At 34.9% G+C, this 25,280-nt stretch overlaps 1 protein-coding gene across 2 annotated transcripts in view; it reads left to right on the top strand.

Moving 5' to 3' along the window:
• Nucleotides 1-25,280, top strand: part of PKIA (cAMP-dependent protein kinase inhibitor alpha) — a 95,193-nt gene that overhangs the window by 55,012 nt on the left and 14,901 nt on the right. Inside the window, exon 2 of one of the 2 annotated variants that reach the window (XM_017866859.1) lies at nt 7,604-7,731. The gene's annotated coding sequence lies outside the window, so the exon portion shown is untranslated. Of the gene's footprint in view, nt 1-7,603; nt 7,732-17,693; nt 17,742-25,280 lie in introns of those variants that run through there. The other variant, XM_017866861.1, reaches the window with a different exon arrangement.

Here is a 25,280-nt window from a genome sequence, read left to right as displayed (position 1 = left end):
AAAAGAAGAAATATCACTTTTAAGTGTTTTAGAAAAGTGTCAAGATTTTTTTTTCCTTTCTTGCTGTATTTTTCCTGGAATAGAGACTAAGCAAACTGCCTAAAATTCTAGTCATTATTTTTCATTATTTTCACTTTTATTCATTATCCTGCCCTTCACAAGAACAGTAATGAATCTGCAGGTTGCATCTGCCAATTTCTTGCCTCTTATCCACATGATGAAGCCATGCTGATATGAACACATCCACTATTTTAAAAACTCTTCAGTTATTGAATTATAGTTTGGTCTTCTGTTGTAAGGATTTTATGTAAGTGTAAAATTTGGACTCAACTTCTGGAAGCCTTTTGTCTTCTTAGTCTAAACCTGAAAGATCCTTAATATTCACCCATATGAGAAATAATTATGCATAGTTAGAAGCTCCTAAATTATTTATTAAGGATACCTGGCAGTGCTCTTGCTATTTCTCAGAAGCCCTTTATTGAAGTTTCTTTCTCTCGCTTTCTCTTACACCTACACACACAACCCTAAAGTAATTAGGGTTTTTTTTTATGAGGATTGCGGGTATAATATTTATAGTTTCTTTTACAGGGCCAGATACAAAGCAGGCACTCGTTGTGTGGTTAGTAATGTTATCACTTTTCTGTTATTATTTAGGTCTTCATTTTCCTGACTGTGAGTTCCCATAAGGAAATACAATTTCCACTACATAGAGTAACACCTGTTATCTGGAGAGATTTTAATTGAGCTCATTGTTTAAATAAAAAAAAAAAAAAAAAAAAAAAAAAAAAAAAACAGCAGATCAGTTTTTTGCCTTTTGTGTTTGCCTTACATCAGTGTTCAATAAAGACTTAATTATTTAGTTATTAAGTTCTACTTTTTGAGAAAGTAGAACAAATTGATATGGTAAAAGAGATTAGAGAACTGTCCACGGAAAAAAAGGATCAACTCACTTACATGCTCAAAGTCCACCTTAGGAGAACTGCTGTTTTGAAAAACAAAGGAAAAGTGTAAAATGTATTGAGTAAGTTATAGTAATTATTTTAAGAGCTAAGCACAAAATTTCCTGTTGATTTACATATTTGGTACCAACAAAAATCATATTAAATTAGTCATATTAAGATACAATCTTGAGCTACAAACACATGGTCTAATTTATGAAACATGTCTTTGTTGACTGATAAAAAGTAAGATGGTGAGTGATCTCTGAGTAGCAGAAGGCAAAGAGAAAAATAGCCTTTTCTACATTATATTGTACTTCTGGGTAAAATGTTTCATAAATCTAGCTTCAAAGCTATATGTTATATAGCTTTTAGGTACCTGCTGTGTCAAAGATTTCCCCTGTGGAGATCAGATTGTGCCAAGGAAGGGATTTGTAAAAGTAATACATATGCCAATATCATTGGCAACCACGAGTGCTAGCAAAGTGAGCCTTCAATTCACATTGATGAGCATACTGTCCTGTAGTATCATTTCCTTGTGAGTTTTCTGTTTTGGAAAAGGTGAGTAAAAAATGTACTTTTTAAAAAGGCTTTATAGACAGAAATAACAATACTTCATTTTGAAAACATAAAATACTTTAGCTAAAGTTAATACAGCATCTTGCATTAATATTTCACCGTACATTAGACATTGCCTACCGCCAATGTTTATGGTAATTGTTGCCCTCTGAAGTGGAATCATGCCCATGGCAAACATTAATCTTAAAGAAGATTAAACACAGAAAAGAAATTTAGCATTTAAAGACAGTCTGCTTTGATTTACTCAGTGAGTTCTTCCAAAAACATGTTACTAAGAATTATTGCTTATTGAATTGGAATTACCAACCATTTTAGAGTTAGTTTTTTTTCTTCAACATCAATATCGGTAAGGTAAAGCAAACTCAAATATTTATTGGGGACTGCAGAAACATAATCATAAAACAAGAAAACACTTGACTTTTTAAATAGACTTTATATTTTAAAACAGTTTTAATTCAGAAAATTTGCAAGTATAGTATAGAGATTTCTCATATATACTATGCCCATTTTTCTCTATTATTAACAACTTATATTAGTATGTTACTTTTGTTTCAACTAATGAACAAATATTGATATATTATCATTAACTGAAGTTCATACTTTCGTCATGATTCCTAGATTTTTACTTGATCATGTCACATTGGTGTTCCAGGATTCCATCAGGATACTGTATTACATTTAGTTGTCATGTTTCCTTGGGCTCCTTAGTTGTGACCATTTCTCATACTTTCCTTATTTTTGAGGACTTCGACAATTTTTGATAATACTGGTCAGGTATTTTGTACGATGCCCCACTGCTAAAATGTGTCTTATGCTTCTCTCAAGATTGGGAGTGTGCTTTTAAGGAAGACCACAGAGGTAAAGGGCCATTTAGTCAACATGACTTATGACTGCTGATGTCAACCTTGATCACCTGGCTGAGGTAGTGGTCATCAGGTTTCTTCACTGTAATGTTTCCCTTTTTTTCTCTTTCTGTATTATACTCTGGAAGGAAATCACTATGCTAAGCCAACAATAAGAAGCAGAGTTATGCTCCCCCTCCTTAGGGTAGAATAGCTACATAAGCTATTTGGAAGTTTTCTGCACTGGAGACTTATCTATCCCGCAGCCATTTATTTATTTAGTCACTTGTTTATACCAGTAAGCATCTGTGGACATTAATTTTATACTTGGAGTTATATACCACTTTATTTTGTTGCTCAAATTGTTCCATCTTAACTATTTTGAACTCTTTCAGTGGTTCCTGGGCTTCTTTGACATGGCTCAATCATTGTGGGTTTTAAAAACCACTTCCTTAATTTCTCACACTACAAGAAGGTCTATTTCCATCTTTTATATTTCTTGCCCTGGTTCTAGAATTGGTCCTTTCTCCAGGAAGGACCTCCTTTACTGGGGAGTGGTATTAGCACCAAGATCTGGGTGCTACGTTTGCTCATTGTTACTGGAGTGTCATTATTTCTAGGTTGTCTTAGCTGACTGAGTGAAGAGATATGTGTATGTATACTAACAATGTGTATACACATGTCTATACTTTTGTATGTTTCTATGCATATGTACATTAAGCTAAGGATGAGTTTATATTAATGTCTCCAACCCTAATCTATTACCTCATGAATCAGTCTAGCCTTCCTTATCTATAAATTTCACCTTCAACAGAACACTTTACTTCTACAAGTGTGAAAATCAAATCGTAATAACTTTGTTAACCCTTGGGAAGCCATTTGTCTAGCAGAATAATTCCTAAAGGGCATGGTGTATATTGTCAAACTTCAATTTATAGCCAGCAGCAGTTTTTAACGTTAATAGACCTCCATAATTCTGGTTGTGATAAGATGGAGTAGCTGCATGTCTCCCAGGTCTTTTCATTTACCACTAAAACCCTGAAATGAATACAATATATAAGCATAGGAGGCACTGAATAGTGAAAATTGGAAGGCAGACTTACTTCAGGACTTAAGAAATGACATGGCAATTAGTTCCCTCTTTTCTTATTTTCTCTCGCATATCTCAGACAGGGCACCACAGGAGCCTCCAATCCATAACCAGTAGACACAGACAAAAAGAGCTCCAAGAAAACTCTGTGCTTCTTAGCCAAAGTATGGGAAAATAGATTTCCGACAACAGAAAACCTTTCTGGCAGTATGTACACCTCTCCAGCCAAACACTAATGAAACCATAGGTCATGGTTACACCCATGACCCATAACTTTTATTTCAGAGGGACCAGGTAAAGAGTTGATTGTGCATACCACCCTAATCTTGCCCTTCACAAGCAGGCAGCACTCTGGTGTGGTTCAGTGGAGAGCTGAGCCTCCACCCCACCCATCAGGAAGGAGACTTAAGGAGATCATGCCAGATAGAGCTTATTACAAATGGACTCCCTGCACACAGCCATGGGGTCCAGTGGGGAACTAAGCCCCCACCTCTCCTTGCCATCAGCAACAGGATGTTGCAAGTTGGGGGTAAGAAGCACTGTACTTTCCTTTAAAACCTGGGGTCAGGGGAGACCAGTGAGGAGCTAAGCCTCTACATACACCTAACACCAATAGGATAGAATTAAGGTAGTGTAAAGAAAGAGAGTTGACACTTCATTTCCCTCTGCCATGGTTCAGGGGGCCTGTTACAGTGCTGACCCTCCATTCCCATTTGGAGACAACAACGTGATATGAGTGGTCCCATTCTCCTTGGGAAGGTGTCAGCAAGGCCAAAGACAGAGCTAAACTTCTACCTCATCTGTCTGCAGTAAGGCCGTGTGAGTCAGCGTTCCTCTGTTGCCAGTGTGGTATCAGCAGGGCCCAGTGGAACCTGTACATCCCCACACTTGTACCTTTCATGCTACACCCCAATATAGGGGAACTTCCTGCTAAAAATAAGTTAAAATAAGATCGAGAGTCATATAGCACTCATAATATTCACAATACAATTGAAAACTACTTATTATACCAAGAACCAGGGAATCACAAAATGAATGAAAAAAAATTATGGTCAGCCACACTAACACTGAGACAAATCAGTTGTTGAAATTACCTGACAGGGATTTTAAATAAGATATCACATAAAGGTTTCAAAAACCAATTATGTATTTCTTGAAATAGATGGAAAAATAGAAAGTATAAGCAACAAAATAGATGTTATAAAATAAAAACAAGTAAAAAAAAATAGAGCTGACAAATACAATAACCAAAATAAAAACCTTTGTTGGGCAGGCTCAGGAGTAGAGTGGAGATGACAAAGCATAATATCAGTGACCTCAAGATCAGATCAATAGAATTTACCTGAAAAACAGAGAGGGAAACATAGGCTTAGTGAAGAAGTGGGCAGGATCTCAGGAACCTGTGAACAAAAAATAAAAAAATAACATCCATATCATCAAACTCCCAGAATGAAAACAGAGAGCCAGTGAGATGGAAAAATTATCTGAAGAAATAATGCAGAACAGTTCCCCCAAACTGGCAAAATACATAAACGTACAGATTTAAGAACCTAAGCAAAACTCAAATAGGGTAGACACAAAGATATTCATGCCAAGGCACATCATAATTGAACTTCTGAAATGTAAAGAGAAAGGAAAAAAGTCTGAAAAGCAGACAGAGAGAAACAATGCATTACTTGCAGAGAAACACCAATTCAAGTGACAGCAGATTTCGGATCTGAAACTATGGATGTCAGAAGTATTGGCATAACATGCCTCCAGTACTGAAAGCAAAGAACTGCCATGCACAAACTTCATATCCAGTTTCTTCTTTGGCTTATGTTAATGGACTATTAACTAATCTTTCTGTGTCTAGGATTGCAACTACCCTTCTCCAACAATCAAGCCCCAGTATTTCCAAAGTGACCTGTCTAAAACAAACATCTGATCGTGTTATGCAAGTAAAGCTTTCTATCTTCGTCTAACTTGAACTTTTCTGTTAAAAATCATTCAGTGGCTTTCCGTCTTCCTTAGAATTAAATTCCACATCCTTTTCATACATACACAAAGCATTCTTTATCTGGCTGCTACCATGCTCTCTGTTTTCTTATTTTTTTACACCCCTATAAGCACTCTTTATACTGGTTGTATATGGCATTTATTTCTATTCTGTTCCTTAACCAATTTCTTTCTTTCTACTGTGAATTTGTCTTCTCTTTGACTCAAAAATTTCCCTCTCCTTCACATTACACATCCATCTCCAGTACTGCCTTCTACAGGAAGACCTGCAAATAACATTCACTTATTATTGGTCCACAGAATGAATTAACACTCTGCTCTCTTTTCCATTGCACTATGTAATAATTTGTACTATCTGGATGCCCCAATAAAGTAAATTATTGATGGTAAGATAATGATTTTAATAAAGATTACACTGATGTCTAACTTAATCCTTGGTATACATTAGGTGTTCAGTGAGTGTTAAATGAGTGATGAATTAATGGTCAACTTGAAATCTTAATTTTCCTTTTTTTTTTTTTTTTAACTAGGGCTGTATCAAAGATACAAAAATTTTCAGGAGATTAGAGACTTAGGAACTTTGATTTGATTTAATAGAGGAAATTGTTATCAATGCATTAGTACTTAATTACCTCAAAAGAAAACTGTCAACCCAGGAACTAAAGTTTATCCACTTGGACTTACAAGATAACCTTTAATACCCCACTGCCACTGTATCCAATGCTGTCAGAGGCCACCTACATCTCCTGCTACACTCAGCATTCCAGTGCATACTGATAGAATTGTGCCATCACCTGCAAACATCTCTTTAGAACAGGCCAGAAGTGTGCAGGAGATAACATCTCTGGTTGAAACTTTCAATCCGTGACAGAGTGGAGTTGGAATATGAACACTTCAGCTTTCCCACCCACTGGTGGGGATAACCCTGAGGAATGTTCTGCAGGGTTTCACAGAACTCCTCTGAGGGACTTGTAACAGTTCCCGCCAAGAGTAACCTGTTCAATGCTGTGCCTCTCTTGGCTTTCTTTCATGCCTCTATTCTCAATTCCCACTCTACTCCTGAGTTTCCTTGCTTACTTCCCAGGAACGGTTTGAATTCAAATTCTTTTGTCAGGCTCTGCTTCTGAGGGAGATCAGTCTCAGACAATCCCAAATCACTTCTAGTCTCCTAATAGCCCAATGTTCCTTTCAGGGCCAACACTGGTACAGATGCTGAAGGCTGGCTCATGGTCTGTCTCTCCTAGATCCTAATGTTTTCAAACAGATGGAAAAGAATATGACATTAAAGATAGAAAAAATGTATATGAGAATGGCCAAGAAGTGGAGGGAATGAGAGATCGTGTCATTTGTTTTCCATAAATGATGAATGATAGTATAGAATTTGTGAACAGATGGTCTATAACAGGTATGATTATAATTTGAGAAGGTTACTCCTTAGTCACCCAGAAGTCTGCTATTATTGTTTCAGAATCACAGTGTTGGAACTTATTGCATAATTTGCTTCACTTTACCCTAATATCCATCTTTCTAAATCTGTCCATCTTTCTAAATCTCTAAGTAGTAGTCAACAGATTTGTTCTCTCCCACCATCTCATCACAAGAAAAGCTACACACACACAATTTTGTGTGTGATGGCAAAGCTTGAACAGACATTAAAAGTCTCTGCAAAATATCCTTCAACAAATTCCAATATTTATGAATAATTAAGTTTAGTCAAATTAATTTTTTGAAGATCTAAGTGAAGATGGAAGAGAAATCTAGATGAAGACTGAAGAACGGAAGTGAATATTTTAAAAAGACAGAAAACTTGCCTTTTTTGCCCGCTACATCACTGACTAGTAGTCAACAGATTTATTCTTTCCCCACCACCTCATCACAAAAAAGCTACACACACACACACACACACACACACACACAATTAATTAACAAAGACTAACCAGGACTCTTTTGAAGACTCCTTGACTTGAAATCCCAAAATGCAGCCTATACTCGCATCATGTGTTTGTCTTGTGAGAATTCATACTTGTAAACTATAAAATTTCCTGAAGTTATGATACTGTTCAAAAGATGGATGCTTGAACATTTGCTTAAAATTTTTAAAAAGTGAAACTTATATGTACAGATAATTTCCCTTTCTCTTGCTATCTCCATTTCAGTTTCCTGACTTTGTGAGAACCCTGGTTTCCCCAAAGAAGCGATTTCTGATAGAAATCTGAAGGTCATCTCCGAGAAAAAAGAGATCTACTACAGTCAATGAATTAAAGACAAGAAGGTTTCCAATCAGGTAGGAACACTAATTCTCAAACATTTAATTACCTTAAAAGAAGTATGCTGAGAACTGGCTATGGTATGACTGTCTGAAAAAATAGGTATCTAACCTACCCTGCAAGGAACCTGTTCACCATCCCATTGGTGGTTGTGATGTTTATCCGACAAAACCTTGGAGGGAAACTCATACAATAACAGCACGATGCTTTTTTCTATTTTTAGCTTGTTGTTACTAAGTACACTTAGTGAGCTCCATGCCTGTGGTTTAATCCCGGGAGGTTAGGCCTGTGGAGCAGCAGATTAACCCTTTCAGTGTTTTATTTTAAAATAAATCATTTTCATAGGTTGTCTCCGTGATCCTCTATGAAGGTCACGAAAATTATGGGTCATGGTGCCATTTAGTTCTATAAGAGAAACAGTCCTAATGAACGATGTGAGGAAGTCGTTGGGGCACTTCTCATCTTGGTCTTGGGACAATCAAAGTGAGCGCATATAGAGAGTTGGCAGGGAGGTGAATGGAGCATGCGAAAGGGGAGCTCTGTTTTCATTTATCTATGCACGTCAGCATCCCACTGAGAATTTTCTTTTCATTTGCAATTTAAGACCAACACTTGGGCAAAAGGACATCCCATTTTATGGAAAGAAAAGAAAAAGATAGCAGTAACATCATAATCAGTGGCTTATCTTCTCATTTGCAGTTATATTAATATATACTTACTAATGTATATATATTTAGCACAGCACTTGATCCCTAGTCAGTACTCAAAATGAAGACACATAATGAATAGTGGAGGAATGAAGGAAAAAAGTTTGTCCTTGTATTGCTTTGTGTGTTGGCTTCTGTAGTCTCAGAACCCAGCACTATAACTAACACATAAAATGTGGGCCATAAAACTTTTTGAATGAATGAATAAGTCCCCGTGATTCTAAGGACAATTATAAGACCAACACAAAACACATATTTGCCAAGTTCTATGACAGAATTATCTGTGACATGAAAGCCTGAATCTGAGTCTGCTGATATAGCTGACCATTTTTCTAGTTCTGAGACTGCTTTTTAATAATTTACGTGTTATCCTTTACATTTAGGCATAGTACCTTCATTAGATTTACTATTCAATGATTTGGCCTTGGGGAGAAAATCCATCAGATAAATTTCTTAACTATATTACTTACAAACTTCTTTTTTTCAAATTTATAACTGATACAGTAATTGTACATATTTATGGGGTATAGTGTGATGTTTAATGCATGTATACATTGTATAATGATCAAATCAGGGTAATTGGCATATCCATCATTTTAAGCATTTATTATTTCTTTGTGGGGATAACATTCAGAATCTTCTCTTCTAGCTATCTTGAAATATACAATACATTGTTATTTGCTATAGTCACCCACTGTAAAACATATTTGTTAGAGCATTTTTATAATGACACAGTTAAGGGCAATTTCAGAATCACTAGCTGCTAAAATTGTTATGTATTCTTTTCCATGGGTAGTACAGCTGCAGCAGCTATTTCTCTACATTCTGCTGTTGCTATCTCCTGCATTTCCAAGAGAGAACAAAATCCATTTCATTAAAGAAGGAAATGTAAAATTTAGCATAATCCAGTTACCACAAAACCAAAACACTCACACACACTCTTCCAGGTGTGAAAGTGAACTAGTGATCTAAAATAGCACCCTGAAACTCGTTTCAAAATGAGAGGACATTTACTCATATTTGATTATTTTATTCTTTTATTAATTATGATATTCAGATATACTTACTAATAACAATTCTGTATTGTTAGATGGAGCATTAGCTATGTACCATTTTTGTCTTTGTATGTACTTATCAGTGAGCTATGAGATTGCCTCCCACACCTTATTCTTTTCCTGCATTCTCTTGGGAACAGGAGAAGTAGCTATCAGTTGTTTTTAAAATTTCTACACAGCTGAAAGACTAGTATCACTTAAATAAAGATAGGAAATTGCCCCAAAGTAGGGAGCTTCATTAGGTAGCATAAAGTTCTCATGTGAGAAAGGAAGAATTTCTTTTCTCAGCTGAAAGGTCTCTGAGTACAAAATATTCATAAATCAATATATCTGTGGTTTTGGATTAGATCTCCATCTCTACAATTAATGTCTAAGGGTTATCTTCGGTGACCAGGAAATTTTTATTTTAAAAACATTATTATATAGTATTTGAAACATGCAAAGTAATGCATGCAGATCTGTTATATGTAAGTTATGAAATGTAATAAAAATAAACTCTTGCAAACACACCACCAAAACTAAGAACTAGAATCAACACTGCTGAATCTTTCTTTTTGGTTTTCTCTGGTTCTTTTTTCTTTCTGTCATAAATAGCGTAATTCTGCTCTTGGTTTTATATTAACATTCATTTAATTTTTATGTATTTTTTTTACTAAGTATGGTTTGTTTTGTGTTTTATAAAATTGGCGTCATGCTTTATGTAACTGTTTGCTTTTTTTCACTCAACATTATTATGTTTCTAAGGTATACCCATTTTGTTTTAGCTAGTATTTATTCATTGTTACCACTGTATAATACTATGTTGTATAAATGTAAAAAATGTGTATATTATCCTGTTGATGTTATTTGAGTGGTTTTGGATCTATTATTAACAATATTTTATGAGCATGTATTTTTATGTCTCTTGTTACACACATGTAAGATTTATCTTAACATGTGTAACTAAGATTAGAACTGCTGGGTAATTGGGAATTTGAATATCCAGCTTTAAAAGATAATGCCAAAATGGTTTTCAAAGTTACTGAATCAAGTTGCAGTCCTATGATTCTACAGCCTCACCAGATAGATCAGCCAATCTAGTTAGCATAAAACCTCAATTGATCTTTGTGCTGGTTTGCTAGGGCTTCCATAACAAAATACCACAGAGTCTGTGGATTCAATAACAGACTTTATTTTTACACAGGTCTGGAGGTTAGAAGTCCAGAAAGGTGTTGGCACGTTTAGTTTCTCCTGAGGCCTCTCTCCTTTACTTGGAGACTACTGCCTTCCTGCTATGTCATTGCGTGGCTTTTTCCCTGTTTGCACGCATCCCTGGAGTCTTTTTCTTCTTAAAAGGAATCCAGTCATACTGGATTAGAGCCTCACGCTTAAGACCTTATTTAACCTAAATGACTTCTTTAAAGAGCCTATCTCCAAATGCAGTCAACTGAGGACTGAGGCTTCAACATATGAATATCTGGGGAACATAATTCAGTGTCTAATAGTTTTAGTTTGCATTTCTCTAATTACCAATAGGTTGAAAATCTTTTCATCTGTTTAATAGTCACTATGTTTCCTATTCTGGAAAATTGTGAAGAATATCTTATTTTCATTTTCTATTTATCTTTTCATACTTATTTCTCATTGTTATCAAGTTAAATAGGTTTTTAGAGCTTGAGCTTATATCTACCATCATGCTAATGTTATCTGTTAATAAGAGTCAATTTTCTTAACAAAGAAGAATAAATGTAAAAAGGTTTTAAATGTTGTAGGTCTGCTCTGTTCCACAGAAGTTTCTGTGATAATGGGAATGTTCTCAGTGCTGTCTAACACTGTATCCATTAGCCTTGTGTTTTTTTGAAAAAATAAATGTAAATTAAATTAAATTAAATTAAAATTTCAGTACCTGGGTCAAACTAGGCTACATTTTAAGGGTTCAGAAGCCACATGTGGCTAATGAGTGAACTGTGCAGCTTTAGATGTTAGACAATGGACCTCTACTGTCCCAGAATTTTGTCTTTCACAATGGCATAGTGAGATATTTTATATAACAGTTATTCTGGCATTAAAAAGAAAAGTTAACTACCATTAGACTCAGCAATCACATTACTGGCTATATACCCTGGAGGAATATAAATCATTCTATTATAAAGACACATGCATGCAAATATTCTTTGCAGCACCATTTACAATAGCAAAAACATGGAATCAACCTAACTGCCCATCAGTGATAAACTGGACAAAGAAAATATGGTACATATACACCATGGAATACTATGTAGCCATAAAAAAGAATGAAGTAATGTCTTTTGTGGGGACGTGGATGGAGCTGGAGGCCATCATCCTTAGCAGACTAATTCAAAAGGAGAAAACCAAATACCATATGTTCTCACTTATAAGTGGAAGCTAAATGATGAGAATTCCTGAACACAAAGAAGGGAACAACAGACACTGGGGCCTTTTGAGGGTAGAGCGTGGAAGGAGTGGGAGGAGCAGAAAAAATAAGTATTGGGTACTAGGCTTAGTACCTGGGTGGCAAAATAATCTATGAAACAAACCCCTATGACATGAGTTTACCTATATAACAACCTGCACATGTACCACTGAACCTAAAATAAAAGTTTAAAAAGTTAACCAAAATGTAAAAAAAAAAAAAAAAAAAAGGATAAAGGAAAGTTAGTTATTTCTAATTTTTCAAAGTAACCTATACGATAACAATTTATATCCTAAACTACTTCTTGACATAAATGTTCACTTTATGGTGAGGTTCATTGTCCCAAAATGGCACATAGCAAAGTATCAAGAGGTACCCTTATTCCTAATATGCTGTAATAGAATGAAGACTTTATCTGGTCTTTAGTTTAATTGGATATTGATCTGTATTAGTCTTCATATTCAAACATATTCAAAATTATCTGCTAGTCCCGTGATGGTTGTCTTTGTTTCGTTAAGCTAATATCAACATGTATAAATAAAGTTTTGATTGTTTTCTCCTAAAATCTCCTATCTGTCCATGTGGAAATGCATCTCTTACTTTTTCACCCTCTTATAAGCTCTTCTTAAAATTTAATCTTCATGAGTCTTATTTCTCCTAGCTCTAGTTACTTATAATTTTATTTTAAAATGTAAGATATCACCAATAAGCCCCTTTTTAGTCATTTTATAGATGACTTATAGATGATTGAAAGATATTCCAGTGTGTTCAAGTAATAAATAATACTCAGTAATCAGAAAACCTGAGTCTTAGTCTTCACCCATAAAAATGAACCATGTGAATTCAAGTAAGTCATTTTATATGTAAACTTTATTCTGATTCTAAAATTGTTATGATCGTTTATAAAATAATGTTTCACTTTTGACAAGTCACAAGCCTATAAAGTTTTTAAAATCTATTTTAAAATTAGGAAGACTCAAATATTTTCCCCTGAATTTGATATTAAACTGTAATCATTCGTCTTCACTTACAGCATGCTGTAGCTGCAGTTAATAGAAAGACAAAATATTATGTCTTAACATTGTGTATTTGTATGTTAAATGAACACTTTTCTTTAAAATCATGTTCTACCTAAATTCTTGATGCCTTTTACACATTTCCAGTTCCTATGTTGTTACAATCAATCACTTGTAATAGAAAAAAAAAAATCATTCTTTTTTTTCTGTTTGCTAAAAGCTCTCTTTAGAGTATCAAGTTTTAAGTTATTAATACAACAAACTTTGGAAAATAAGCTCTCATAATTTCCAACATTAATGCTTTGTTTGACTGGCTTTTAGAACACCATACTCTCATAGTTTTCTTCCTTTTTCACTTCACATTTCTTTCTGGTCTCCTTTGTGATGCCTCCATTTCTTAGTGTTTATTGCTAGAGTGCCCTAAAACTCATTCCTGGCCCTCTACAGTTTTCTGTCTGTGCACATGAGTTTTATTCTGCCATTGCTTCAATAGGCAGATGACTATGACTCCCAAATTTATACCTCTAGCCTTCAACACTCGCCTAAGCTTGAGACTCATAATTTCCATTTCCTACTAAATATCTCTACTTTATATATCACAGACACTTCAGAATTAGCAAATACTATGAAATAGTTTACTTTTTTCTATCACTTTCACTCCAACTGTTTCCATCTCCATAACTCATCCATTTGCTCAAGTCAAAAGCTTTGTATTCATCCTTAAACTTTCTCTTTCCCACAATTTCTACATCTAGTTCATGAGAAACTCTTCCACCTCTAACTTTAAAATCTATCCTGAATCCCTGTACCTCTCACCGTCTTCACCCTACTGCAAGCCATCATTGCTTGCTTCACCTAGTGCAACAGGCAGTCTCTTACAGGATCTTCCTCCTTCCCCTCTTGCCACAGCCCTTCTAGTTTATAACCAGTACAATAGCCAGAATAATCTTCCAAAGAAATTTAAACCAGGTAACATTACTGTCCAAAACCCTGGCTCCCATCACTTTTAAAATAAAAATTAAACTGCCTTCTTTGACCTACATGGCCTTAGTCAATGTTCCTTCTGCCTTACTGTCCAAACTCATTTACCACTTTCTCCCTCACACACTCACCTCTAGAATGTTTTTCCCTAAAAGACTTTTCCAGCATCAGGACATTTGCACTTGTTATTTTCTGAACCTGGAAGACCTGTAAGATTCCTCAAAATAAGATCTCAGAAGATACTTGCATTTTCATTTTGTGGAGACATTTGGTGAGAGACATTTTGCAAAAGATAGATACATTTTACTTTGGAGGGTATTTACACATTTAGCCATGAGCAAGTTTATTGAATAACAAATACAAAAATGATAGAGTGAAGGTGTGTATTTTAAAGAGAGAATTTGAGGAATTGTAGGCATGTGAGTTACACCATGGCCTCAATATTTAATGCATGAGAATCACCTGAGGTGAGTTCCAGACAACCATTTCCACCCATAAAGATTCTGAACAGGAAATCAAGAAGGCCTGAGGACCTGCCTTTTGACAAGGTCTTCAGGTGATTCTGCTGCATATGGTTTTACAGACAACCCTTTGAGAAATACCAAGCTGATATATTTGTTCAGATAAACATGGGCTGGTGCAGAGCACCAATGGTATGCAATTGACCAGCACATTATATGAATCTTGAGTGGCCAAAGATGAAGAGGATCCAATAAATACCACTACAGATACTATCCCAAGCACTCTTGGCATGGAGACTTGAAAATCCATTCACAGACATGAACTGTTAATCATTGAATTGTGCTATATAATTTTTTAAGTTGTGAGGTATTAAAATATTTAGATAAATATTATAAATTTTGTCACACATTTTATTGCTATAAATGATGCATACATATGTCATAATTATAAAGATACAGAGCATATAGATATAGATATGTAAAGAATATGTAATCTAGGCTTAATTATTTAGCTGATACTGCATATTGTCTTTATAACTTCCTAAAGAGCCACTTCTAATATTTTAGGAAAAAATATTGTTTTCTCCATTCTTTACCACTTTCCTTTCCTCATCCTCTTCCTTGTCCTTTCCCTTCTTAAACAATTTAGTCCAAAAGCCATTGGATGAGGCCTAGTAAGCCTTTGACACCATGGGCAGGGTGAGTGTACAGGGGATTGCAATGGTTAGGCATTGGCTATTAAAGCCCAAGAAGTAGAAGGAGGGTGTCTGCATGGAGGAGCCTAGTGTGAGATATTGAAAGTTATTGGAGGGAGAGGGGCATCTACATGGGGGACTGGCCACAGCAACCACTCAATACAGATAGTTATAGTCTGTGCTAGGTGGGGAGAATGTTGTATGGGGTAAAAAAGTGGTAGCAACAATAATTTGTTAAAATACAGGGAGATTGATCTAGTAAGTGAGAATATTAAAGACGAAGGTAATCAGTATTTCTCATTGTCTGAGGAGGAAGTTAAAGTATAATATAGGCAAAAGCTAGAATGAACTCTGGTGCTGGATGAAAATGGGGGAATGAAAGTGTTGGTTTTCAATATATATAGCAAATATAGAATTAAACATAGATGTAAAGTATATATGTGTGTGACTATAATGTAGATGAAGATGTTTTCACATGTATGTATGTATGTCTATATACACATAAATCCCATAGCTCAGTCTATTGCAAAGGCCTGGGGCAGCTATTCCCCAATAGCAATGAGCACACCTAGTGTCCAGATCTTGGTGTCTAGATACAATTCTCCTATTGAAGGAACCAGAGCTTTCTGGAGAAATGTCTGATTCAGAGCAGAGAAAGCATAAGATGACCCTAGAACATACTGTTCCAAGAATTAAGAAACATATCAAAGAATGATGGAGAGATGTCAAAGGACATCTCTGGAAGGAATTTCCCCTGGGCAAATCTTGAACAGTCTGAGCGTCAAAATAAGTAATAATAGAAACTCGTTATAGTTAATTTAATAAAATGGTCAATGAGTTTATATCAGTATAAATAAATTGAATACATTATGTTTGGTGAGAAATAGGATATTTACATAAGCACAAAGTATCTTGCCACAAAATGTATTAATGTTAAAAAAAGAAATAAATAACTTTACAGTGGAGAAGACTGGCACCTTTTAATCAAATGAGTACAATTAGTATCCCAATAAGGGTACAAATTAAAAGTTTGCCCAAGTTGTCTATTGATAGAATGTGGTGCGAATAGAGCTTCACTGTGATTTTCCTGCCAAAGAACACATCTTCTGAATCTAATCATGAGACAAACACAAACAGCTAAATCCTACAAAATAACTAGTCTGTATCTTTAAAGGTCTTAAGGGTATGAATTTCAAGGGAAATCCAAGAAAAATTACCAGATAAAAGAGATTAAGAGAGGACAACTCAATGAAATGTGATTTTAGGCTAATCCTTTTGTTATTAAGGGCCTTATTGGGATAATTGACAAAATTTAAACAAGTCTGAGGTTTAGACAGTACTATAGTAATGTATCAGTATTAATTGTCAGATTTTCTTGTTAATAGTTGGATATGTTTGTAGGAAGTGTTTGGGGTTGACAGCTTACTCTCAAACGGCTTGAGAAATAAGCCATTTTTACTGTATTTTTTACTGTCATTTCAACGTTTCTGTGTGAGATTGTATTTAAAAAATTAAGAACAAAAGACAAGTCATCCTTGAGTCAGATAATCTTTCTTTAGGCAGCTAGTATAGCTAAAAGCTGTTTACAATGCTAGTCAGCTTCTAGCCTAGTGGTGCTAATCTCTCTTGCTAATGCCATGTAATTCCAGAAATATTTCTTTCTTTTTTTCTTTTTTCTTTTTTCTTTTTTTTTTTTTTTGAGGCTTTGGGATTTTTTTTCCTAATGATGTTTGTATTAGTCCATTCTCACACTGCTATAAGGACATACCCAGGAATGGGTAATTTATGAAGGAAAGAGGTTTAATTGAGTCACAGTTCCACATTGCTGGGGAGGCCTCAGGAAACTTAAAATCATGGTGGAAGGCATCTCTTCACAGGGTGGCAGGAGAGAGAATGAGTGCAAGCAGGGGAAATGCCCAACACTTTTCAAACCATCAGATCTTGTGAGTACTCAACATTACAAGAACAGCATGGGGGGAACCACCCCCACAATTCAGTTACCTCCCTCTTGATCCCTCCCACAACACGTGAGGATTATGGGATTACAATGGAAGATGTGATTTGGGTGGGGACACAAAGCCAAACTGTGGCAATGTTTTTTACTCTACAAACATCTATAAAATTAGTAAAGTTCTCTATATTACCATAAAATCAACAAGATTCATAAGAATGAAAATAAGTTCTTCAAGAATTTTATATATTTCTACCTGCATTCAAATTGGAATAAATAGGCATGAAATTCATAAGAAAAACATACCATAAGAAGCATTCACACTCACAAACTCAAAACAGTTGAGCATGTTTACCCTGTAAGAGGGCGATGATAAAACAGCAGGGTGACAACTATATGTCCGAACAGAAATGCGACCTTTTAAATCATCCATGTCAGGCCAGGTAACAGCTGGGCAATTCAGCAAACACATTTTAAAAAAATTCCTGTTTTCAATGATTTCTTAAATCCACACTTAGAAAAATGAAAAACTTCTCTTGAACTCTCAGAATCCTGGGCACTTATTAGTTAAAGCAAAGCTGTTGTCCTATTGGCCCATACCTGGTTATAAATAGCAGCAAGACATGAGAACACCCAGGCACACTGAATGGGCTTTCTAAATATAGTTTTTTCTTACTTGAAAGGCCTTTTAGAAGAATACCATACTTCGTGAAAACTTGCCCTTTATGAAGAGCACACAGACACTAAGGTCAGCAATTTTTAGACCTCGAAAAGTTTTAAAATATTTCTTTAGTTTGAGAATCCACATTTTGGAGGCATGAAAACTGAAGTGCAGAGAAATTAATATTTTTCCCAGCATCAGATGGCAAGCAAGTACTGTAAAAATTATGGCATTGAATCTCCTGTCTTTTAATCAATTGAATGAAGCTTGTAACAGATTGCAGTAACTGCTTATTTTCATTGCCCTCAACACTACGTTCCTTCTATGCCTCATCCGTCTTGCTTTTGTGAGCGGGATGATAGTATTATCTGCAAGTATTAGGTGTGAGAAATATTTTTCAATTTTACTTTTTTGTAACTCACTCTTGAAATGCTGTTTCTGTGTTAAAAATTTGTGAGAGCATTTTCCTTTCTTCTTTAAATGACTCCGCTTGCATTTGCACTCTCTTACAGGTGAATTACTGTGTAACACTAGTATAAAAACACATTTTAGTAGAGGAGATTATAGTTGGAGACAATAAGGTGGGGACTAGAGTTGTCCTACCTTAGAGGGAGATGGGAGAGAGAGACAATGTTGGCTGGACCTAATCTATTCTAGCCTTCCTTAACCTATTTATGCCTAGTGTTCCATTATTGGGACGCTAAACTTGTGGGAGTCATTTACATCCCACTGCTCAAGGTCATCACCAAAGTCTGATTTTTCACAAAAGAAATTTGCAACGTCTGGCATTAATGGGTTAATTGAAGTCCCAGAGTGATTTCTGTTGTTTGCATTGCCACAGGCGAGGGAATACAGAAAGCAACAAGATTTTCGTGTTTTCCCGTTTCATATTAATTTCCTAGGGATTTCTATAAAACTTAAAAAATGTATGTAAAACAGCTTACCTTTAATTTTCCCCCACTCATTTGCATTTTAACATGTTGATAAGTAGCATTTAAACTCAATAGTTATGCTTAACCCTGTTCTATAATTTCTAAAAGTACTAGGAAGAGTGTGTGTGTGTGTGTGTGTGTGTGTGTGTGTGCGTGTGTGTGTGTGCTGCCTTTGCAACCAATAAAATAAAGCTCTCAGTTGAAAAACAATTATTATCATGTAGATAATAATCAGATTTGATAGTGGGGCCAGCCATTGGTAAGTTTAAAAGTCACCCTAGGTGACTTATATATGCAGCTGGTGGAACATCTCTATTCACATGAAGCACTTAGATGGAAGTATAGCCAAGCAAGGCTATAATTTCACATCTGAAACCTGTTTTATCCTGAGTCATTTGCATAGTGCTTATTCTATGTGTTTATAGTGTCTTTGGTTGTGTTATAAATTATTAAAAGTTGGTGTGAATTAAAGAAGTAACATGCAATGATTAAAGCCTAGAAGATAAGCACCAGATCTTCTAATTATCACTCAAATGAGTTTGGTTGACACAAAATATTATGGGAATTAGACACAAACATTGTTAATGCATAATGCTGAAATAAAAAATCTTATGTAAATATGAAAGACATTCCAATGTGTACCACAAGGTAATGAATTCAAGCATTTTATTTTAAGTATTTACTTTGTACTTTATTTTAAGTATGTACTTTGAATTGTGCATAAAACACTTTTCTAAAATTTAGAGTGCAAACTAGAAAATATAAATCTCAAGTAGTTTATATTGTAGTCAAAGCAAGATTTTGAGATCCTTAATGTATCAGTTCACAGAAACCTCTTCATCAGATGGATTGGTATTTATTTGTTATAATTAATGTTTACCATTTTAAATAGTTTCTTCAATATTCCTGGTAATGGAATAGAGTCATAATAATAATTTCTAGTCTTGATAATAGAGTCAGTAGTAGAGTTGCTCATATTGATTGTAATTTTGATAATATACAACATGTCATGAGTTTTCCAGATAACAACTTGTCTCTTGGCCAAAATAAATACACATATTGTTTATCTTGTTACCTTATACAATTTTTTTATTTTATTAATATAGTGATTTGATCACATCTTTTCACTAATATTTAAAAATAGTTCAGTGGATAATCTCATTTTGAACTGTCTATTGATTGCTATATTCTTTATATATTTTCTATATATGGGTATATTTCTCATTAGCCAAATTAACACTTTCTTATTTACACTTACATTTAAATCACATTTCTGTTCTTCAGCATTTTCTTTTATCTAGAGCCTATTCTACTGACTTAAAATAGCCTGAAAATTTGAAAATTCTATTTAAAACAAGTGTATGAAAATCTTTGAAATAATTTATAACAGTGTCAGAGAAAAGAGGATTACACATTGTACTGAAAAGCGTGCCATTAATAAAAGATTAACAAAAAATTCTAACAACATTCAGACAGGTAATAGCAATGAAAAACACTAATTATGATACTGAACAATTACATTTGCAAAAAATGCTATATAGGAAATTAGCATCTGCAGAGAAGATATTATAAATTGGCAGTGATTATGTATAGATTTAAAATATGTTGAAACATGGTCATGGCAACTGTTTTTCTTTTTGGCTGAAAAGAGGCATATTGAAGTGTTTAAGCACTTTTTCAGTAGGAATAGATATTTAGACACTACAGAAAATGCTTGCAGAATAGCAGATATTAACATGTGTATGAAATATGTGTTTTTAATTAATGCATTTTCATTCATTCAGAAAAGATCACCGAGTTTAACTTAAATGTAGCATTGTGACATATTAAAATGGCATTCTTAGACTTTCCATATTGCTGTTCCTTTTGCCTTCACCAAACAGCACTGGCCTCTCATTTATCCAAGTTAGAAATCTAGACACAATTCTAAAATTTGTCAACCTAGAATCCCCTACCTTCATGCTTCCCACTCAATAAATCACTAATTTCTAACTCTCCTATTTCATCAGGCAGTCTGCTCCACTGTACCCCTGCTCTCTTATTCTCAGGGCCTAGCATCTCTGCCTCAACCTGCCAATCGAAGTCACTAGTTCATTATGAGCAGGACCATTTTTAAGCTTTCCTCCATCCTGGGCAATTGCACTTTTGAAAGCTCCACACTACATTTTATCAAATATGTTAAAATGTACCAAATCACATATTTAATATAATTTATTACATAACTAAGTAGGAGATGCATTTCATGAGTTGTAATATTAGTGCTGATAATATTAAATAAACATACTTTTAATCTCAATTTTGCATTTTAAAAAATATTTTGGAAGCCTTTTTTTAGGTGTCAATATTTGTGTAGGTCTTTCTCAAACTCATAGTCTCCAGAGAGTGTGCTTTTACTATCACAAGGCAAAACAGCCCTGACAGTGAGTTAACTGAATATGAGGACCATCACCTGGATAATTAAACCAGATTTGTGGGAGATGGAATAGGAAGTGTTTCTAGAACAAATACAGAAATCAAGAAAAAGATAGTGGTGTCATTAATACTCTGCATAGCAGATCATAATATTCAAAACCCAGATACTGTTGAGATATCAATAGACTGTCACCCTATGGCGTAATACGTCAAAACATAATGTAAACTACTTACATATTTAAAAAGAAATATTGATAGCAAGCCATTAACAGAAAATGAAGTAAGTTTATACCCCAATGCAAATATTGGAAAATGGTAACTGTAAATGGTTAAATCACCTACTATTTTTGTGACTTAAGATTTCTAAACCTTTATTATTTAATCTTTAAAAGTGAAATAATGAGAATACTATTTGGAGAGAGTTGTTAAGAAATTTAAATTATATAATCCATATACAAAGAGTGTGTATCTGGCACATATGTGATATTTATTTTTGTTATTACTATTATTCATAAGGCACTATTAAATCGTAGCAGTTTTGTTATTCTTACGGTCAGTATTATATCTTGGAACAGACTAGAAAATGTTACTGAGCTTGACTGGATCCTTTTTGTGATTTTAAAGATGAAAAGTTAATATAAGTTATTTTGAGAACTGTGTCAGTGTTCTAAACGCCTTTGAAAATCTAAATATTTATTTAACATAGAAGGAAAAGTCATAGATAAATGAGAGGTTATAGATTTTAAAAGTATCTTTCTTCTTTAGACTCTTACAGAGCCAGTTAAGAAAAAGATAAAATAAATAATTTGGCAAGTGTTATATAACAAAGAACACCACCAGCCCCAGGGCCCTTAATGCATTTGTGATTTTGATGTGAATAAACCCTGGTCCCCTTTCTGACGTCAGTACTGCCGCTGACTGGGTAAGACATTGGTCAAGTCGATTAACCTCTCGCTGCTTTCGTTTCTTCTTTTGTAATGTGCAGGTAATATTACTTGTCACTTGCCAACTAGCAGTACCTCTGCAGCTAATTAACTGTCTCAGCAGGGATATTGCAAAGATTAGCAGATAAATGATTTATAATCCCTTTGAAATATTAAATAAATGAATAAATGATATAAAAAGCCCTAACAAGAGAACAAAACAAATTGTTCTATGTTTTAATTTGCTACTTTCATCATATATATTTGATAAAAAACTTAAAAGAGGGAGCCATCAACAAAGTGAAAATAGGTTAGATTACTCGGGACTCTAGTTGCTTTCTATTGCTGTTATTTTAAACAGTATTTTGTTATAATTGTGAATATAAGAAAAGAAAGTGCTAGAGATCATAATTGCATTTATCTTCTTAAGTTTATAAAAAATATTTTATTAGACAGGAAAATGAACTGGGTAAGAATAAGGACACAAGCTCTCTTAGCCTAGTTTTACTGTGAACAACCGTATGACCTCGATCAAGTTACTTAAACAAGGAGGATCTTGAGTAAGATAATCAAGAATAATCTACACAATACGTTTTGTGGATTTAGGAACAAAATACAAAACTCTGTGCCATGTGTTGCAGTGGATTTGAAAATCAAAGATCCAGAAATATAATATAAAGAGGTCAACGTGAAAATAATAAATTCTCATATAAGACAGAATTAAATCAACACGATAACAAAGTTATTTATTCTACCTGGAGATGGAGAAAGAGTGTAACTGGAAAGATGAAAAAGGTTGAGAAGACCAACAGGAGAATACCAAGAGTATTACATGTGCTGCTGTGATTGGACCTTATTATGAACAGGAGGGATACTGTGAGAAACGAGGTTAGTAAAGTAGATTGGCTTCAAACTCTTAAGGGCCATCAAAAAATTGAACTATGTTTTGTGGGTTCCTAGGAACAAGTGAGGATTTTTGAGTACTATTTATGTTTTATAAAGTTAATTCTGCTGACCCTTTAACGGGTAAATTGGAGAAGATTTAGGTAAGTTGAATTGTTAGCCTACAGTTGCAACAGTCAAGAAAGAGAGAGATGATGAAGGTTGTTGCCAGAACAATGGAATGAAGAATATTTAAGAGAGATTGAATAGATGGAATTAACTACTGAGGTTTGAGAAATTATTGGATGTGAAGAATTAGTGAGAGGGAGTGATTGAATACAATTCTGAGATTTCTATTATTGATACCTGAGAAAATAGTGGAGATATAAGCAAAATAATAGAAAGAATGAACAGTTTTGTGAGTAGAGGTGGAGATGAGGAAAGCAAGAGATCCCATTTTGAACATACTGAATTTGAGATTTTAAAGACATCCATAGTGGAGTATTTAATAGTCAGTAGAAATTCTCTAGTGAAGCTTTAAAAAAAATATCAGGCCCCAGAATTATAGATTTGAGTAGCATCATTTTACAGGTGACAGTTAAGGTTATTAGGGTAAATGGGATTACCAGAAAGAGCATAAAAAACAAAAAGGAGAATAAAGATTTATTTTAAGAGATAAGTAGTGGGAAAATCAAGAACTACAGGAAGATTATAAAGCAACCAAAAGACTACAGTAACTACGGCAGCCAAGGGACAAGAACATTTCAAAAAGAAAAAAAAGACCAGGCATGGTGGTTCACACATATAATCCCAACACTTTGGAAGGCCAGGGTGAGTGGATCACCTGAGGTCAGGAGCTCGAGGCCAGCCTGACCAACATGGAGCAACCTCATCTCTACTAAAAAAACAAAATTAGTTGGGCATGGTGGTACATGCCTGTGATCCCAGCTACTCAGGAGACTGAGGCAGGAGAATCGCTTGAACCTGGGAGGCAGAAGTAGCGGTGAGCCAAGTTCGTGCCACGGCACCCCAGCCTGGGCAACAAGAGCAAAATTGCAAAAACAACAACAAAAAGAACAATAAAAAACTGCCGTGTAAAATGCTATATACAATTTGATATGAATGACTATTGTGAAAAGACTTGCATGTGGTGAATAATCTGTAGTGATAGTTCCTGAGAAAACAGTTCTCCTTAGTTAATAGATATATGTGTAAAATTACAAGAGGAATTAAAAATAAAGCAGTGTAGAGGAAGCAGGGAAAACTAGTATCTACCTCTTTTCCTGTATGGGAGTAAATGAAATAAAAAGAGATGAATGTCTTAAAGAACATGCAGGGTTGATTGTTCCATTGCATTCCAACCTGGGCAACAAAGCGAGACCCTGTCTCAAAAAGAAAGAAAAAAAAAAGAAAGAAAGAGAAAAAAGGCCTGGCGCGGTGGCTCAAGCCTGTAATCCCAGCACTTTGGGAGGCTGAGACGGGCGGATCACAAGGTCAGGAGATCGAGACCATCCTGGCTAACACGGTGAAACCCCGTCTCTACTAAAATACAAAACTAGCTGGGCGAGGTGGCGGGCGCCTGTAGTCCCAGCTACTAGGGAGGCTGAGGCAGGAGAATGGCGTAAACCCGGGAGGCGGAGCTTGCAGTGAGCTGAGATCTGGCCACTGCACTCCAGTCCAGTCCGGGTGACAGAGCGAGACTCCGCCTCAAAAAAAAAAAAAAAAAAAGAGAGAGAAAAAAATAGAGAGTTAAAAGATACAAGATTTTATACAGGGAAGATGTAAGCGATTTGAAAGATGCTAAAGAAGTAGCTGAAGTAAAATTGTGACTCCAGAAGCAAGAGGCAGAATTGAAGGAATGATAATGGAGGAGAAGATAGAATCAAGAGTACCAGTCAGGTATTAATAAGGGTGGGCAAAAGGACTCTTGAATAAAGAGATGGATGACTTTAAATGTGACAATAAAGAAAGAGGATTGAAGATGAATGATGACCTTGGTCTCCACAAAGTTATTAGGTAAGATTTGCTATGGGGAGTAAGAAAGCAAGATACAAATAAAATTTAAAGAGCATAGAAAAAAAAAAAAAGAAATTGTTTTTATTAGGGATAGTATAGGGGTAAACCAGAAATGAGTATAAGGATTTATGAGTAGCTTTGAGGTCACTCGTTGCCTAATTATAAAAATATTTTCTAAAGAAAGATAGTACTTCTAATATTTTAAACATTTACAGGTGAAGTTTCTCATTTTAAAGTTTTTATGTGTTAAACATTGTAGGGGGAAAAAGTATTTGAGTCTGATCTAAAGAAAGTTTGAGAGGAGAAATTAAGTAATGTTGCCATTCAGGGAGGGGGGGAAAGGCTGACATTTGCAGGAATTATGCAAAAGCAAGGCGGAGGTGGGCAGGGAACTGTTGGCACTTTTGCACTAGGCAAGTCAGCGGCACCAAACTCTCCTAGTGATCTATGTATTCTGCAAC

This window comes from Rhinopithecus bieti, unplaced genomic scaffold (assembly GCF_001698545.2).
Source record: "Rhinopithecus bieti isolate Rb0 unplaced genomic scaffold, ASM169854v2 scaffold_2735, whole genome shotgun sequence".
Lineage (NCBI taxonomy): Eukaryota > Metazoa > Chordata > Mammalia > Primates > Cercopithecidae > Rhinopithecus > Rhinopithecus bieti.
This window is presented reverse-complemented; position numbering and strand designations above follow the sequence as displayed.